Consider the following 19,954-nt stretch of genomic DNA (forward strand, 5'->3'; position numbering starts at 1 on the left):
CTAGCTTGTCTCGGGAACTTCATCAACTGCAAGTTCCTTAGGGTCTTTCCAGATAATGAAATGAAAGCTTGCAAAACATGCACGTTGTTTTTACCTGTATCTCTCCATTCATGTTTAGTCTGGGTGCTGAAGAGGCCAACCTGGAATTTTGGTGTGCCAAGCATGGTTTTATAAGTATGTAGGTGCCAGAATCGGCAGTTTGCAATATTTGGCTGCAATGTTTTGGTAAACAAAGCTGAAAATGCTTATGCAAGTGGTGGTATTTATTTTTAAATCCTTCAGATTAAAAAAACCAGTCAACAACAGTAGTTAGAATTCATAGTAAACAACTAGGACATAAAGGGAATTCACATTTCAACTTGTGAATATCAAAGTAGTGCAGATAAGCAATTTCATCTTCACCCTCTTCTCCAGATAAAGGGTATGCTGCTGCAAGTGTGTGCTCATTAGAGCAGCTGTCATGGAGTTCTAGCCAATGTTAGTTTATATACTGCACAGACCCATTGAAATGAATGGACGACATGGGTTTGAATCTCCATTTAATAGGGCTTCTGTTTTTGTTCCTGTTTATTATTTGCTTTCAGGTAGTCATGGTTAGAATTGCACTGTAACTTAGGCCCATTAATTTAAATGGGTCTAATCTAAGTCATCCTTACCTTGGATCCAAACCATGATTTTCCTAGCCGTGGCACAGAAATGTACAAGAGTGTTTTAACTGTAGAACATTTACACCAGTTGATCTGGTAAGGCTGTGTAGAATGCAGTTAACACTTGAAGAGTTCTAATACTGCTTTGGAGCTGGATGTATTGTTAAATGTGCAGTCTACGTGCCACCCTGCAATTTCCTCATGTAATCCCGACACTTAATTCTAGGGGTCTTATGGCACTGAGACTAGGACACCAGAATTTGACACTCCCAACAGTTAACACAGATCACAGAGATAAGTCAGGAGTCAATGTTGTTATATCAAAAGGGAATTGGCTTATATACTAAAATATTCAATAAACAGTGTGTTGATACTAGTCTGAACTTAGGAAAGTTTAAAACTGTTATAAGAGTTATTCTGATCAGCATTCGTAGGCATGCACAAGAAACCTAGGATGTGGTCAGGGGAAAGGGGATGGGAGGAGTGGGAGAGATTTGACAGAAAGTCTGGAAGAGGTATCAGAAAGGAAAAATGGGCACTGCATAGAGCTGGTGGTTTGTAGAAACATGGGGAGGTTGTACAAAGATAAAATACTGAACAAAAATGAAATTTGCATTTGTTTCTCTCACTTTTTCCACTTGCACTGCCCACTACTGCCATATAGTTCTAGGAAGGCTGCCCAGAAGAGAATTCAGACTTTGGGCTAAAAAAAGGTTCCCCATCCATGAATGTGGCCATAGCACTTCATAGTCAGTGTTGTATCCTCACTGAGAACATCTTACAAATTTAGTCCACCCATTCCCACACTTTGAAGTCTGGACTTTTGTTTCAAATTCTGAATCATAACTCCTTTTGGATACTTTAACAGTGTGTCACGGTGCCCCAGCCAGCTACAGCATGGACCACTCACAGACTTATCCTTAATTTTTCTGCAGTTTGACCTATGTCACAGAATTGTTTCCTATTGCCTGCCACTTCCATAGTTCCTTTCCCTGACATATTAAACTTCCAGTGGTAGTATACTAGCAAATAAAAACATCACTCATCTGAAATCACCCGGATATGTTTGTGGTGACACGCAGTAGTACCATATATCACTTGCTCTAATGTAATAATGTCTGCTTCATCGTGTGGGGTTTTAAGGTCTCACTCTTGAGCTACAGAACTGCATTGGACCTGAGTTGACTAGTCTGAATTTCCAGTTAGCACAAGAATATATTCAATGCTTTTTTTCCTTGACATACTGTACAAATTCTGAAAGTATTATTCTGAACCATTTGCTTTTTGTTCTCAGTATTTGTTTACACAACTCCTTTTATTGTAATAGAACCTGTTCCGAAAGTTTGAGGTATATTGACGCTGGCATAGACTTGATACCTGCAGTCCTAATATGAATCACACTCTTAAATTACATTCCTGTGGTGCAGGTGGGTGGGGCTAACAGATGGACAAAAAAAGCAGTGGCAAAAAGATCTATATTGCAAGGCTGGAAGGACAAATGCCCACCACTGACTTCTCACTGATCTGAATATCTCACTGCCCTTTCCACATTTGAACTCATGGCTTATAATTATCAGTGTTGTATAGATGCCAATTGGGCATATGAATTGCTTATGTTAATCTATATATTTAAGATAGAATGGATAGAATAGCCTTACTGTTAAATCAGCTAGCAATGGTTTTACAGCTTACTTTTCTGTTGTAGTTGCAAAATTAAAAAGGGTTAAAAACAGACACTATTGTGCACAAGCTTGCAGATTACATATTCTATACTTTTACACACTTGAACTCCCCCGCAACTGCTCCCTCTGAAGGCCAATGGAGAGTCCATAATATAACACAACCATTGATCACTATTACTTCTGGAGTATCCACAACTCTTGCTAATATTTCACTTCTAAGCATGTTTTTGAGCACAAACTCTCCTCCCACCACGCACATATTCAACACTGATGTCGAAACAGGTGCTCATTATGTCGGTTGGAAGGTATTCTGCTACAATCAGATGTGAGATGTGTGTTGCAAACATGTATTGAACTCTTACCTTCTCCATCAAATCTTATACAAGATGGGCTTCCCTTCCTAAGCTGGCTGGAAAGAGAAAGACTAAGGGCCCAGCATTATAAAGTAGGCTGGTCTGACATTCCATCTGATTCCATGGCCATAATGTATTAAATGTTTCAATTATCTGACTGAAAGGCATTCCATAAACCTGGCTAATGCCTCATTGCATGCTTTTTGTTATTGGAAGTGCCTGAGTAAACCTTATAGCTCACTTTCCTAGGAATGATGTAATGTTAGAGCTATTGACTATCTTAAATGATGATGATGATGATAACAATAACAATAATTATAATTTATTTATACCCCACTCATCTGGCTGGGTTAACCCAGCCACTCTAGGCGGCTTCCAACAAAATATTAAAATAAAATAGTCCTTCAGATATTAAAAGCTTCCCTAAACAGGGCTGCCTTCAGATGTCTTCTAAAAGTCTGGTAGTTGTTTTTTCCTTTGACATCTGGTGGGAGGGTGTTCCACAGGGCGGGTGCCACTACCGAGAAGGCCCTCTGCCTGGTTCCCTGTAACTTTGCTTCTCGCAGAGAGAGAACTTCCTCGGCGCTGGACCTTACATCACAATAACTTCCTGTGCTGTGATTTGCAAGGCTCACATGTTCTGTGGAAATTGCTTGTCAGACAGCACATAGGGAACTGCGAAATGCTGTTCATAGGACTTCCTGTTGACCAGTGTCAGTACACAGACCATCAGCTCTTGACAGAAGCATCAATGGCCTGAAAGAACAGTTGGAACAGCCCCTGCCCTACTCTTCCTTCAGGCTCCTTAAGACCAGCATGCCCTCAGGGAAGACAGAAGCGCGCACAGCTGGCATGAGAGCAAAAAAGGGTATAGATAATGGACCCTTGGATGGTTAAGTCCTGTCAAAGGTGACTATTGGGTGTAGTGCTCATCTTGCTTTTCAGGCTGAGGGAGCCGGCGTTTGTCTGCAGACAGCTTTCCAGGTCATGTGGCCAGCATGACTAAACAGCTTCTGGTGCAACAGGACACCATGATGGAAGCCAGAGAACATGGAAATGCTGTTACTTTCCCGCTGCAACAGTACCTGTTTATCTACTTGCACTGGCGTGCTTTCAAACTTCTAGGTTGGCAGAAGCTGGGACAGAGCAACGGGAGCTCAATCTGTCACGCGGATTTGAACCGCTGACCTTCTGATCGGCAAGCCCAAGAGGCTCAGTGGTTTACACCACATCACCACCCGCTCCCAGCTGGCATGAGAGTACTGTCAGCCTTCTATATAATGTATTTGTTTTAGTGTTTCGAAATTGCAAACCACCTTGGGTGCCATGGGAGAAAGGTGATACATAAATCCATTAAATAAATGAATGAATGTTCCAACACAACCAATAAATGACATTAATATATGCATCCCTCCAAAGCATAGGCAACATTTTCAAATTCAGATTTACACCTCTGTGACATCTGTACAGTAATTTTGCACAACTACTGATCATGAATATGACATAGATTTGACCCCTCTGTGCAATGTTTCACCTCATGCTCTGAGGTGGTTTTGTGATCCACTGGAAGTACCGGTATGTCTGTCAGAGGAAGGTATGCCACCTTTGTAAATAGCTGCAGTTTCTGTCTTTCTTGACTGAGTAATCTGGGGTTAAAACCATAGCACTCTGGAGTCGAGGGATCATTAATTATTGACTCCATGAAGGGGAAATGTTATGTCTTGAGCTCATTGTAGTGATATAAATTGATGAGCAAGAACTTTAAGGATATACACTGCTTGCTCAGTGTTGTCTTTTCCCATGAGAGTTGTAGGACCTGAATAATTGAGGTGGATGGGAAAGTTTAACCATTTTATTGCTGGAGTTCTCATCAGGAACTATTGATAAATGCACAAATTGCAATAAAATTATTGATCTACTTGATATTCTAGTCATTTACTAATTAATTAAATAGAGCAGCTACATTTCCTGAGTGAGCATTTTAAGGTTTCTCAGCTACTGAAATGTTTGAGCCAAATATTTCAAATTGGACTAGACTACCAAGTAGCATTGTTTGGTTTCAGCATCTATACCTAAAGGGGATATTAAAAAAATGAAAACATATCTGCCACACCAAAATCCAGAATTTGGCTATGTGTCTTTGAATTCACACTTACTGTGATGGGGTATTGCACTTTCCCCACCTCTTACGGCTCAACTGGATGTTAATTATTTGATCGCTACTAGCATTTCCACATTTAAATTGCAGCTGTGTCTGGGAAATCAAGACTGGGACCATGGGGAGGGGATTTAATAATTTCTCCCCATGCTGCATTCCTGATTTAAAAAGCTCCCCTTGCCCCAAAGAGCACTGAGCCCAGCAACATTCATTCTCATGTGTACAAAGAATTGCACCTTGAGACTGTGATCTTATGCATGCTTGCTTGGAAGCAGACCTCTCTGAAATCTGCAAGACTTTGTAAGCATGGAAAGTTAAGTTAACTGGGATTTTGAAAAGAGCATGGTGGGGACCAAGTTTCATAAGCTTCCAACTATAACAAAAACATCATTTTGACATATTACAGAATGAGCTGATTTCTTTACAGCTCTGCATAAAGTATCACAGCTAACGTGATGAGCCATGTCATCAGGATGTTTAGCTGAACCAAGCCCTATAAAGTTATGTCATCACCTTACGTAATTTGGAGGTGGAGTCAGGTGATGTTTTTTAACCATAAATGTGAATGAAAAAGCAGGTCCACTGCCAAAAAAACCCAACCATGATAAAACACCAAGTGTTCTACCATGTAAGAGAGAGATGCCAAGATCAGGTGTTCAAAAATCAAATAATGTCCCAAGTTAAAACGGAGGCTCCTTATCTAATGTTAGGCTGCCCATTGCTGTCATTGAATTACCAACAGGGAAAAGGCCTGTAAATCCCATTCTTCCTGCTGCTGCTGGAATAGCCATTAATCCTGCTATAACCTGCCGCCAAACATGACTCAATACAAATTCCTCTAGATCCTCTCCTCCTTCCATGCATCTGGTAAAAATCTGTGCCTTCAATTTACTTTTGGTGTGCAAGTCCATATGCGAATTGACAAGAATAACATCAACACAAGGAATTTAATCATTTGATTGAATTTATTATATATCACATTGGCTCAGGGTGGTTTGCAGTATTTATAACACTTCCTTCTTCCTTTCCTTTCTCCTCACCATTGTAGATATGTAGACAAATAGAAACTGAAAGACACTGGGGCTCCTCTGTCAGAGGACTCAGCTACATATGTAAAGATAAAGTGCTTTATATACGTTATAACACCATGAAACCAGATGACGCTGTGGAGTTCCATATTTCACCAATGAAACATCCTTGTATGAAGTTTACAACGTGTTTAACTGAACCACTTCTTGGCTGTGTCAAGATTCAGCCAGAGTACCATATGGAGGTGCTTTATAATCCTACTCCTAGGAAAGTGGGGATAGGATTGCAGCCTTACACCTTTTGTCCATATAGCCCAGTATGGTCTCCACTTATAGGCAGCAGCTCTCCAGTGCCTCAGCAGAGAAAGGTCTTCCCATCATCTGCGGCCTGATATTTTAAACTGGAGGTGCCAATGACTTGACTCTTGGAAATTTTGCGTGCAAGGTACCGGTATGTGCTCTACCACTGAGCTATTATCTCTTCCCCTAAACAATGCTCCCTGCCTGCTACCTGGGATGGAGTCCTCTGCCACTCTAGAGGGGCTGGGCCAACGGCCCCAATAGTGTCCTAGTTGTTGCCTCAACAGAACCACAGAAAAGGTTAGATGGGAACAAGGTGGCAGGGAGGTAAGCATCTCCCTTGCCATGGTGATGAGGACACTTCCTCCATTGCCTGGAGGCGTCAGTGGGTGGCGTCCTGTCAAGCCTGTCAGGTCTTGTTGACCAGGAGGTCAGGCACCAGCAAGCAAGAATTACCTCTCCAGTCACCCACAGAGAGTGGGCGAGGAGAGGACAAAGGTCTGGGATGATTTAACTCTCTTGCAGCTGAGGTTCGAAGGGGGAATGAGCCACAAGGGTTGGGCCAGCTGCTTTTTGCCCGTCACAAAAAACATTAATCCCATTAAAATCTCTGGTGAATATTTATGACCCCATCCACCTAGTCCTAACCCAGAATAGTTGCCTGGACTTGCAACTATAGCAGTAACCATGCACAACAAAGGTGTGCTGGCCCTATTCTCGACAAGAAAATATTTACCAATTAAAACGTGGTTCTGTAATGAAGCCGTTCATTAGAACTGAAATAACAAACCAGCAGTTGACGTTCTAGCAAGCCAGGTATGACTGTGTTTCCACAAAAGTGAGTGTCTTCCTTTATCTTCTTAACAGAAGCTTTTCTCTTTGGAGAATAGTGGGACATCTTCATAAAAATCACATAGAGCTGGTTTATCTAACTTGAAAGAATAACTGTCATTTCCTTTTCTTAGTCTGGGTGATCAAAAGGAGACTAATTTTCAAAGGGCGATGGGAGTTTTCAGAGTAAGCTCTCCTTGAGGCTGAAGCCTCTGCCTCACTGTTTGTTTATTTCATTGGCAACTATGAGATCACACACAGTAATCTCTCTCTCTGTATAAATAACTGACAACTTGCTGCCCTTTATTTTTATGCTGGACTCCCAAACGGAGGTTGATGCCGTTACATAAAGTGAGGGGGCTGCTTCAGGCAGTATTAGGTTATATTTTTGGGGGCGGAGGGGGAATCATTCAAGAGTGGCAGACTGTAAGTTATTCAGTATAAATATATTTTTACAATGTGCAAAAGTGCAGAAGAGTCATTTGAATTTTCTACCTCAGTATGCCTTGGGCTAGCTTTGAACCACACTGTGATGGATGCCCTGGCTTTGCAGATTAACATTATAGTGCTGAGAGCTTTACCCTGAGCCTCACCTCTTATTATCAGATAGTGCTCATTCATTTTCTTATTTTCAGCCCAATATAAAGGACATCCAGTAGCAACCCTCAGTAGTCATTTGTCTGTCTCAAGGATGGGGGATGTGTGGTCCTCTAGATATAGTTAGACTCCAACTCCTATCATCCTCAGCAACCATGACCAATAGCCAGGGATGGTGGGAATTGCAGTCTAGAAACACCTGAAGACACGCTCCCCATGTCTGGCCTATCCCACTCAGAGCTGACAGACATCAGATCAACACTGTATGGGAAATTCATATGTCTAGCTGTTAACAGTGTATGTGTCATTTTTCCCTTACCACACACAGTTTGACCCTATGTGACGTGCTGTTATTTGCCAGCTCACCGGTTTTGACACTCTCATCTTTAGTGTAATTACTATTGTTGTAAACAACTGAAACGGACCTATTTATTGGGCCTGCAGGTTTGTGCAGGCCCCAGGCACAAACTCCTTTGCTTAAAACGAAAAGAAAAGGTTCTGTTCGCCTTGTATTGCTATCATTATGAGACGCTTTTAAACATCTTACAATAAATGCTCTTCAAGTGTCTGATATTTAATCCTGAGTTAACCCAAAACTGCTTGGGAGCTCTTCCCCTTTCAATTTGAATTCTCTAGCTGTGTATACACCCTTTAAAGCACATTTACAGCACATTATTTCCCTCAGTTCCTTGTGAAAAGGGATTGTTTGTTAATCTGCTCTGAAAATTGTAGCTCTGTGAGGAGAATAGGGAGTCTCTTATCAAATCTCAGCACCCTTAACTACACTTCCCAGAATTCTTTGGGGAAGCCATGACTACTTTAAGTGGTATAATAATTCTTTAATGGCCCTTGAGTTGGCTACCCTGCCTTTGTTTGAAGACCTCTGGCAAGGGGAAGCCCACCACCCCTTTACATAGTTAGTTCTATCGTTCAATTCCTCTTACAATCAAGAATTTTCTCCTCATGTTTTACTTACTGTAACATAAATTTGCGTGATCTAGTTCTAACCTAGATCTTTAAAAAGCTCTATAATTGACTTCCAAGGAGAGAAACAAACAAGCTTTTATTTTATTTTCAGAAAAAGCCCAGACCTGAACTGCATGTGGCTTTCAATTTCAAACCATTGTTCTCATGATGGAAGATGGAACTAAAAATCACATTTTACATACTACAAGAGAGGTTGCTGCATACAAAACAGTCTTCTAATCATCAGCAGTGCTGAGAAAGGAACTATTATATGCATGGTTTTAATCCAGTATTGGTAAGTTCACCCACTTGCATAATGTTCTGTGCACTTCTTTCAAGACATCTGCTTAAAGGTTATCTAACTCATTATCATCACATCTAGGAATGGCATTGATAAAACATGTGTTTTTCCCTTATAGAAGAAATATGGTGGGGGACAGTTGTCCTATTCAGGAGATAGAGAAATTAGACAGTTCTGTTTTTATGCAGTTACATATTCATCTAAACAAAATGAGTAGCCATTAATGTCACTGTTAACCTTTCATCTGAAGGTCTCTAGCCTGGAGGGAATGCCAGATAACGGGAAAACAGAAGTAAATTTGAAGTAAGAATGGCAATACTTTACACAGTGCCTTTTACTGTTGGATTATAGTATGCAGCAGCGCTCCTAATATTTAAATCAATATCTGAAGGCTTTGTTTTAAATTGACAACAGAAATGGCTCAAGTCATATTGGTGACTTTGGCAGAAAATCTGAATGCTGTCTCGTGCGATAGTTAAACTACAATAACAGGCAATTTGTTTTCCTTTTTAATGATACCGTATTCCCAAATTGGCTGCTTAAGGTGGGCTAACTTACCCAGCTGTTGTTGCTAATGTTCTTAAAGCAGCACCACATATAATTCTCCACACAAAACTAAATATTTTATAAATAAGCACTGAGTGCATAGTTCACCAGAAAGTTCTGTTGCATGAGTCTCTTTGAAATTAACTGGAACAATGCAAAAGTATTTATAGTTAAAACACTACTGTGCTCTCAAACTGCTTCCATTCATTTCAGCAGGATTCCTGCAACAAAATGTTCCCATTAATGGTGGTCTAAAACAATCACACACTCTCTCTCTTTTATTCATTGCTTTTTATCCTTCAAGGTGCCATAGATGGTGTCTCCCCTCTTCCCATTTTACCCTTGCAGCAATTCTATGAGGTAAATTTGACTGAGAGGAAGTGATTATCTGCCTGTAATCCTATGTACATTTCTAGAGACTGAGCCTCATTTACCTCAGTGGGACTTACTTCTGAGTAAACATACGTCAAAGTGTGCCACACTGGTATCTCATAGAATTGGAAGGGACCACGAGGGTCATCTAGTTCAACCCCATGCATTGCTGGAATCTGTTTGCCCAGTGTGGGGCTCAAACCCATGACTCTGAGATTAAGGGCCTCATGGTCTACCAACTGAGCTACCCATGTGTGTCACCCACCATTCATCATGACCAACTCAGAATCAAAATCCACTTCTCCCCAATCCTAGTATGTCCACCTGGTAGTTACTTTATCACACTGGCCATTTTGACTATCCTCTTCATACAAAACATTCTGTGGCAAAACTAGAGCAGTGCCAGTGAGGTCCAAATTCATATTGAGGAAGACATTGCTGGCAAAAGAAAACTGCCTCTATCCTTTGTAGAGTTGCCACCCCAGTCAATTTTTGCCTAAAGCAAAAACATTTTAAGTGAATTTGAAGATTCCTGTTCAGGCAAAACATCTGAGGAATTTTGCGGGAGACAAAGAGAGCTTTAATGAGACTAATTACTCATAGCTGTGTGTGTCTGTGCATCGTAAAGCTGATTCTAAGATTTGCCTTAAGAAGATAAAGGCAATTGGTTCCTCCATAGACAAAATACTGTACCTAAGGAATTTCAGAGGAAGCAAAGTATGTCAAACCTGTCAATAGGACAGGTAAAGGAGAGGGAGTTTTGTGTTTCCTGGGTACATCTACTCAGCCCTCCATTTTAAGTTCTGCATGCGCAGAAGGTGTGGTATTTAAAATCTATCAGCAATATATGCTTGTTGTCGGTTGTATAAACATAGTGTAAATCTCTTTTTTCATATTGCATCACCACAAGTTTTCAGAACATTTAATATGATGGACCACAAGAGGCTGGTTAAGGAGAAGAGAAAGAAACACCCATGACTTGACATCAAAATGATCCTTACCACTGTACACAGGATGTTAAACACGTGGTTTGGCATTTCATATCTCTTGTAAAAAATTAAATAGCAGCCATTGGGTAGAATAATTTAAAAGTGTAGTCTTGTAAAAGGTACCTCAAGAGCCAAAAAAACACATGGCGTTAAACATGTAGGATTGTATTCAGTGAAGTCATTGCGTCAGGTGAATGATTTCTGTTTGCACAATGGAATTTACCTTCCCTCTCCCACTCCCCAACTTGCACCCTCCCAAATCTGCTCTGGGTTTTCCTCCAATCCAATCTGGGGAGGAGTGTGAGGGGAGCACAGTGAAAAATCCACTGTGTAAGCAGAAGCATTCCACTTGCACTAAGACTTTGTTGGATACAACCCTTCCCTACACCACCCCTTTCGTTGTGCTCCCAATTAAAATCCCACCTTTCCCACCACCAGCTGCTATTTGGCATTGGAGGGAAGCCTTGGGACTGTGGTACAGGAGAAAAGGGTTAAGTCTTCCTCTTCTCTGTTAGCCACGTAAACTACCTCTTTAATGTTGCATGGACTTTGGCCATCAAGGTGGCTCTTTCAATGCGACATTTTTTCAAATGATGCCATATGGTTTTCTTCATGGCAAATTCTCAAAAACAACACTTGCAGATTGAGATATTCGATGGTTGGAACGCATTCACATTATCATTTGGGGAGCCATAACCTTTTTTTCAGGACTAAGAGGTTTCAGTTTTATTAGAAAGGTATTTTATATTGGATGAAATCTGGTGGTGTGAATGGAATAGACTTCTACTTGGAGAATGGGACTTTACTGTCCCCTCTTCCCCCTGCAGTCCCCTGCAAGCCCCCAAATCGACTCTGCAATAGATTTGGACAGAGCTGAATATGGGCTGCCTCTCAGAGGGAAAAGGATGCAATTACAGCAGTGAGGAGCAACAGCAGTGAAGATCAGTGGAGCATCTTGTCTGGGGAACATACCCACTGATCTGATGATCTCTAGAGGTTGGGCTGATGTCAGATGGGGATTTGTTCTTGTGCACCATCCTCCCCCTGCCACCTTTTGTACAAGTGTAACTTGCTTCACAGGATTTGGTTGATTAGTAACTCCACTTTCACCTTTCATCAGCTTGCAGTCAAGGCTGAAGTAACACATCATGCCAGGATTCTGTTCTTTAGCCTCCTGTTGTGAATGGAATGTGAGGGTGTGTAAGCTGTTTCTCTAAGGCAGTGTGTGAAATGTGATTGGCAGGCAAAGTCATGTTTGGATACATGAAGAATGTTCTTCCGGAACTGCAGTAAAGCATTAACATTGTGCTGCTCTTCTTCTTCTTCTGCTTCATTGAAACTTTTAATTGTAGAATACAATAAAAAACAAACTATTTTTTTTTATTTAAAAAAAGGAAAGCAAAAGAGAAGGTGGGAAACAAAATACAAATCCCTCTTTTAAAGGTAGATCTTAACCGTTGCCTCACACAGAAGTGGGTGGACCCTCCCAGCTCTCACCTGGGAGTGTCTCTTTCTTCTCCCCACCCTAGGAGATCATCCCTTCCTTGCCAGTTTGGTGTAGTGGTTAAGAGCGGTGGACTCGTAATCTGGGGAACCGGGTTCTCATCTCCGCTCCTCCACCTGCAGCTGCTGGGTGACCTTGGGCCAGTCACACTTCTCTGAAGTCTCTCGGCCTCACTCACCTCACAGAGTGTTTGTTGTGGGGGAGGAAGCGAAAGCAGAATGTTAGCTGTTTTGAGACTCCTTAGGGTAGTGATAAAGTGGGATATCAAACCCAAACTCTTCTTCTTCTTGCCTCTCACACAGGGTCTTTCACCAGCCAGCTATCTTCTTCCTGTGCATACCCTCATTAATCCAGTTTAGATGACATCAAAAAACAAAACATAGCAAAAGCAAAGTAGATAGATATTCTTGTACATTGTGTTCATATTCTTGACTGCCTGCTTATTCTAGTATTTTTCCTGAATGAGTCTTTGGCACACATGTCTTATTTACAAATCTCAACAGGCTTTGCTTCATCAAATACTTAACATTCCTTTCTTGGGCGAGCAATGGCTGTTATGTAAGAACTGGTTCTGACACTCAAGCAAGGAAGTGTTGTGGCTTTCTGTTCTCTTGCGTTGGTGCACAGATTACATGGGCAGTTCTCGCCACCAGAGAGAGGCAAAATTAAACAAACCCTTGAGCCCAACACTTAGTTAACAAAGTTAATCAAAGCAGGACACTCATTCTTCTGCCTCCTCTTAATGATATAGAACAGCATTATGTAACTAGTTGTCTTGATCTGTTCTTCTCCTGCATATATTTTGTTAAGCAAAAGTGTGGGTTCCCTCTCACTACTTTTACCCATAGCAGTAACTTCACTCTGTTGTTTGTTTACATTGCCATTAGGCAAAGTGTTGGTGCAGATTTTTAAAAAGTAGCTGGACTTGAGAAAAATGTTTGTGTCCATGCCTCTGTTTTTCCCATGGGTCAGGAATTCCCAGAGCCATCTTTGTAGTGAAATGGGGGAGAGTTCAGGTAAATTCAGATAAGATCAACAAATGAAGTACATGTGTGAGAAACATATATTTAAAGAGATGTTTGTTCTATGCATGAAGAAGTAGTACTGTAAAGGATAAAGTGTATTAGAAGTTATAGGTGGATTATTAGAATGAGACAGGGATGAAGTACAAAATCTGGCCAGTGGGCCAGATCCTGATCTGCCCAACCCCCTGTGAGCATTTTGGCAGTGGGCCCTTCACTAAACCTGCTTTGCTACTTTCTTGAATGTTTTTGCTTACCAGAATGTGTCCCTGAACTCTGGTAATACCCTTTGCTTGCCTGGATGTGTGTGTGTGTAGAAAAAAACCTATTGCACAAAGGTAAAATTAGAATACTAATTAAAATACCCGCCAACATTACTTGTTAAAATAGGGGCATTCTATTCTAGAGGGAATAGAATGTCCCTATTTTCATGCGGAATCATTTACTCCACCCACTATTGCTTCTGACCCCACCCACCACCGGTGCATGTCATTCTCCACCGTGCCCCCCCCCCCCAAAAAAAAACCCACACAGGTTGCCTGGAAGGGAATGCAGCCTCTGGCTGAAAAAGGTTTCCTGCTCCTGGCACAAGCCATTATTCAGAGAATCAGAAGAACTGTAGCAGGAGAAGACCAAAAAAACCTGAAGGTGGCACTAAAGGAATATACTGGAGATAATCAAATACTTGTTCTCTTGGAGTGAATATAGCTTCATGTGGCCAAAAGAAAATGAGCAAATCAGATTTGATCATTCTATTTCATATCCTTTTCCTCCCCTCATTCCATTTCTCTCTCTCCCCTCCCGTCTGTCTTTTATTTAACAGCTGGCTTTGTATTTTCATATTCCTCTCTCACAACATCCTGCATCGTTCTCGCCCCACCAAATTCAATACATCAGTGGTGGTCTAACAATGTAGTGCAGTATCTAGCACAGCAAAAGGGGAACCTCAATGCTAGATATGCGGGGGAAAGATGTAATGGACATATGTTGATTTGTGCAAAGAAACATTGACACAGATAAACCCTTATGGTGCATTGGCACTGCAAGGCTTTCAGCTTAACACTATCCATGTTTATTTGGAAGGACGTCTTACTGAATTCAGTGCCTTCGCTCCCTTAGAATTGTGCGTAGGTCTTCAACAGGTTCATTCCCTGTCTCAGAGAAGGCTGGAATCTCAGAACCTAACCTACCACACAGGGTTGTAGTGCGAATGAAATGGGGACGGGCAGAATCACCTTGAGATTGTTGGAAGAAGAAGATGATAGATAGATAGATAGATAGATAGATAGACAGACAGACAGACATTCATGGATCCTACATAATGAAAAAGGCTGAGGGGTAATTACTATGATTGACTGTAGGCATCTCCCAAGGAATATAGTCTGTCAGTAAGCTTAGGTAAAGATGGGTCTGTTGTTGTGGAAGATCAGTTCCTGCTCTAATGGAAAGTTAGATCTGAAGCCATAAATGGGTGATAGTCATAAATAAATTTAGCTGCTCTGGGGTTGGGGTGGGTGGGGGCAGTGTTACCTGCAAAAATTATTTGCTAAAGCAAACTGAAATATAACACAGCACTGACTGTTCTGTTCGGGTGAAATCAAAGTTCCATTTGTTGTCCACTAGTTATTTCTCCTGGATAGCAATAATTATATTTCTTTCATAAAAGCAATACAAATCACCTAGGCATTTGTAATATCCAAGGCCCTCAGCATATCTTAGATCTGTCTTAAAGAAGCCATCAGTTAGAATGAAATGTTCCAGGGAGTTGACAGTACGTAATAATATTAAACAACAAATGTGTCAAACACACATGAAATACGACTCTGTACAAATTTATCAAAATATTTAACTTGATTTGGGTTGGATGCCAAGCAATAACACTTTTTGTCCATTTGATTTTGTGCCACCTAACGGTAATGTGAATGGATTAAACAAGGTGCAGGTTTTTAAAAAAAGAATATGCTTTATGCAATTATACTACATAATGCTGGATCCAACCACTCATTCCACAGTAGTTCCTGTGAGGGATCTTGGTAGGTTGGGTCATTCTTCAGAGGTGGGAAAAGAACAAGGAACATTTACTTGCTCAAAGAATGTAGAAGTCACCATACATTTAAACAGTGCTTTTTTCTTTCAAAAATGTTTAGGGGTACTCTTATTTTGACTCAAGAAAATCATCATTTTATAGTTCAAATAGGGAAAAATAAATACAGTAAATGGACAAAAGTACAAAGAATCACGAAATGTTTAGGGGTATGCGTACCCCTGCATACCCCCAGAAAAAAGCTCTGCATTTAAAGCACTTTAATACCATTTGAAACACTCACAGATTCCCCCAAAGAGTTCAGGGAACTGTGCAGTTCATTAGGGGTCAGGGGAGCCGACTTGAATAAAACATTGGCCGGGGGGGGGAGCGCACAGGTAAGCCCCACCCCCATAATCAGTCACATGACATGGCACGCACACACCATTTGAATGGCTATGCCCACCAACTTTGGGGGCCCTGGCACACTCAAAACATTTTTTGGGGGGAGCCGAAAGGAACCTCGGCCTCTAGGAGTTGGCTCCTATGTTAGGGGTGCTGAAAGTTGTTAGGAGACCTTATTCCCTTTCCAGAGCAACAATTCTCAGAGTAGCATCCTGCTTTATAGGGAATTGTAGCTCTGGGAGGGGAATAAGGGTCTCTTAACATCTCTCAGCACTCTTAAACTATGGCTCCCAGAATTCTTTGGGAGAAGCCATGAGTGTTTAAATGGTGTCACTGTAGTTTAAATGTCTGGTGTGAATGTGGGGGAGAGGGAGGTGGTGGGTAAGGCTGTGCATCAATTTCTTGCCATTTCCCCTCCACCATTGATAAGGCAAGGCTAGGTGGTGTGCTGGCCCCCTGTGGAAAGAATAGCAAACAGTATAATGCTATGCATGTCTATTCAGAAATAAGGTCTAAACAGTTCAGCCGGGCTTACTCTGCAGCCTACGGCATAAGCAGGAAACTAAAAAGTAGCTACCCTCATATGCATCATTTCAAAAAATGATCAATGGAGAAAATATACTTCGCAAAACGCAGTCACAAATCTAATAGGTGAGACAATACTCACTCCCCTAGGAGTGCATGGAGAGGACTTTCTATAAACTGGGGGCCTTGACCAAAAAGGGCCCTTCCTCTGATCATCACATAGTTCGTATCAGACAGGATGGATGGATCTAGAAGAGAGACTCTGGTGATGAATGCATCGTTCAGGAAAGCTTCTAAGGCTTTTAGGATTTTAGGGTTGAGCAGCAACCCAGGCCAGTGTGATCCCAAGGTGTATGTGTGTCAGTTGGGAGGGCAGAACTATCTACATTACATGACCTGGCCTGAGTCCCTAAATAAGCCTGCTGTGCTCAGGTGCAGTGGAAGACGTTACCTCATCACCTATGTTGAAGAAAGATTCACTTGTCAGTCAGGTTGGCTTTGGTACATGGAATTGAGAAAGAGATGCCATTTTGTTGTTAACCTTGGGTACAAAGTGTACGGGGCCATCCATGGCACCAGCACTTTAATTTGCACGTGGGAACAGATGGGGAGGCAGCATTGTTCAAGGACAGGTGAACTGATGTTCTGCATAACTGGTAGTCCCAGGTAGCTAGTTGCTGTATTTGTTCATTGGAAGTCATTAAACAGCAGCATCTTTTCGGAGCCAAATTAGATTATGTGCATAAATGGAGAGCAGTTCAGATTAAGGGAAATGACCACTTGAAGGTTTTCCCAGGTTATCTGTCAAAACATGTCTCAACATTTCCACCTAGTGGTGGTGGGAAATGAAAATTTCCCTACATTGTGGTGAACTTTTCAAGTCAGCAGATGATAGCTGGGGGATGCAAATAGAGCCTTGTCCATGGATAAATGCATAGTTGAGTCACAGGCCAGCATGAGCAGGGCATTTCAAAAAGCAAGGTGGACTGCTGTAGGTTATTTTATGTTCAGAGGACACTCTGAGCCACTCATAATGTTGATTACATTATAAAGCTCTCAATGGAAAGAAAAACAGTGACATTAATCAGTCCTGAGCTACTGACTCCCTGTGAGGGTTTCACAACTCAAGACCTACCAAGCCAAACAGAGTCCATTAGCCATTAATTTCAGCCTGCAAGTACATGAGAGCAGTGTTTTTGCCATCCTAGGAAGGTTTCAAAAACAGATTTAGTATAGACATACGTACACTGAGTTGGTGGGCTGCATTTTGCTTGCTGGGTGACAAGTTGTGCAGGCCTGTGCTGAAGTTGTCTTTTGCAATACCTCTCAAGGGTATCTACCGTACTTCCCTCTAAACAGAATCTCTTAACTTTCAAAGTGGCAGTTCTGGGACCATCTGACTCCATTATCTCTGTACCACAATAATGGCAAAATCCTGACCAGGAGTCACCCTTATCTGCTCTCTAGCTTGGCTGAACTCCATACTTTTGTCTTAATCACTGCTTGGCTGGGCTTCAGCAATTATCTTTTATGGCCCTTTTTAACCTTCACTGTCTAATCATTTGGCAGCGGCTGCTGCTCTGTATCACCTCCAAGAAGGTCTGTAGCTTGAGATGCACAACAAGATCCAATTTTAAGAACTTCCTCTTTCTGTTCCGATTGTAAGTAATGCAAACTACTTCAAAGAATGGAAAGAATATATTTCTAAATTTATCTGGCAGGGGAAAAGCCAATAATTAAATTTAAAATGTTGATAGATACAAAAGGAAGAGGCTTTGCCCTGCCAGACCTGCAATTGCAGGCAGCTTGTTTGTGTTGGTTAAAGGAATGGATTATATTGGACAGTGCAGACATTTTAGATTTGGAAGGCCATGACTTAAAATTCGGCTGGCATTCATGTGTTTGGTATGGGAAAGCAAAAATTTATCACAGTTTTATGAACCACATTCTCAGGAAGAATTTGTATAGAGTTTGGGAGAAATATAAAAATCTGCTAGAAAGAAAAAACACCTTTATGGTTATCCCCCATCGAAGCAATTACAATTAAGAGAGTTAATGTGGACAGACAATGGGTGACTTACAGGGAACTGCTGGACTTTGCAGGGTGCGAATCCAGACTGGAACCTATGAAGAACTTAAGGAGCCAAGTTATGAACTGGTTACAATACCACCAGATATGTCATATGCTTATGGTAGACAAAATAAAAATAAAAATGGGGTTTTGGACCAAAGCTCACAATTTGAAAAATAACTGTTACAAAATAACAGTTAAAGCATCAATGGCACGCTGGGCAATAGATACAGGACACAATATATACCTAAACCTCTGGAAGAAACTCTGGAAAAGTGACTTGAAATTTACCACGTGTTATTCTCTGAAAGAGAACTATTTGAAAATGATTCATAGATGGTATTTAACTCTGAGCAGGTTAGTTAAGATGTATAAAGCAGAATCAGATACGTGTTGGAAATGTAATGAAATGGGAGGAACTTCTTTCATATGTGGTGGATATGTAGAAAGGTAAAAGAATATTGGGAAATGATTTATAATAAGTTGAAAAAAATGTTTAAAATTACCTTCCAAAAAAAGCAACAACCAGAGTCTTTTTTGTTGGGACTAACGCAGTCAGAAATCCCCAGGGGTCAGAAAAGTTTATTTATGTATGCAACAACAGTGGCCCGTGTTCTGTTAGCCCAAAAATGGAAAGTGAACAAGGTCCATGTAAAGAGGATTGGCAACTTAAGATGTTAGAGTATGCAGCACTTGCAGGCTTAACACACAGAATAAGAAAGCAATAAGAATGTATATTTAAAGAAGAGTGGAAAATATTTATTGAATATATGGGAAGTAATTGTACGTAGCTGAAAACGCTGGCAGTGTTAAGATAAACTCAACAGAGTAAACAATATTTGATTGATGCAAAAGTGGAAAATTGATTTGAATGGTTAGAGTAAAATATGCAGGAATGTATTATATGTAATATGAACCATGGAAGGAGAAAAAGGGAAGTCATTGGATATTTTAAAGTTTGTAAAATGTTTATTTTGAAACGTAAAAAACTGAAATATGTGTGTGTGTGTGTGTGTGTGTGAACTTCCTCTTTCTGTTTTGCAGAACCACCTGCGGTCCTCTATATGAAAATAACTTATTCAATTAACCTCAAGATGACTTCGTCTAATGCTATTCATGGTAACCCATTATTATTATTATTGCTCTTGATCATAGAGTAGCACCTGCCCTGTATATTTGGAATATTTTCTGAGATTTAATTTGCCGGTACACATTGGCCAGTGCTATTAAATACAGTGTTGGATCCAGACTTAGTCGTATTTGGAGTAGACACATTGCAATCAAGACAGTCACTGGGTGTACTCCAAGGGCTCAGATATACTGTTGTTGAACGTGGGTGATAAGCTTTCTGTACCTCCATTAATTCTCCATTGTTCACATGGTGTTTGTTATGTACGGAAGTTGTGTTCTGGCCTGTGAATAAACAAGAGCTGTTTGAAGAATCGCTGTGTCGTCTGATATGTTCACACACAACTTAACACTGGCGACGAGGATGGGATCGATGGACAACAGAACTTCAGTACATAAGTGTTCTCCTCCAAGTCGCTGCCTTCCCACCCTTTCCCTTCCCTTGGTCTGGATTTTCTCATACTCTCCCCTTTTTGGAAGTATCTCTGATAGGAAATAATCCAGAT

At 41.0% G+C, this 19,954-nt stretch overlaps 1 long non-coding RNA gene across 1 annotated transcript in view; it reads left to right on the forward strand.

Moving 5' to 3' along the window:
* The window catches only part of LOC310661121, a 50,562-nt gene extending 31,077 nt beyond the window's left edge, over positions 1–19,485 (forward strand). Inside the window, exons 4-5 of the long non-coding RNA XR_014503743.1 lie at positions 8,675–8,857; positions 19,365–19,485. This is a non-coding gene — a long non-coding RNA (uncharacterized lncRNA). The remainder of the gene's footprint in view (positions 1–8,674; positions 8,858–19,364) is intronic.
* The last annotated feature ends 469 nt before the right edge of the window (positions 19,486–19,954 follow it).

The sequence above is a fragment of the Podarcis tiliguerta genome (genome assembly GCF_965153285.1).
Source record: "Podarcis tiliguerta genome assembly, chromosome: 12".
NCBI lineage: Eukaryota > Metazoa > Chordata > Lepidosauria > Squamata > Lacertidae > Podarcis > Podarcis tiliguerta.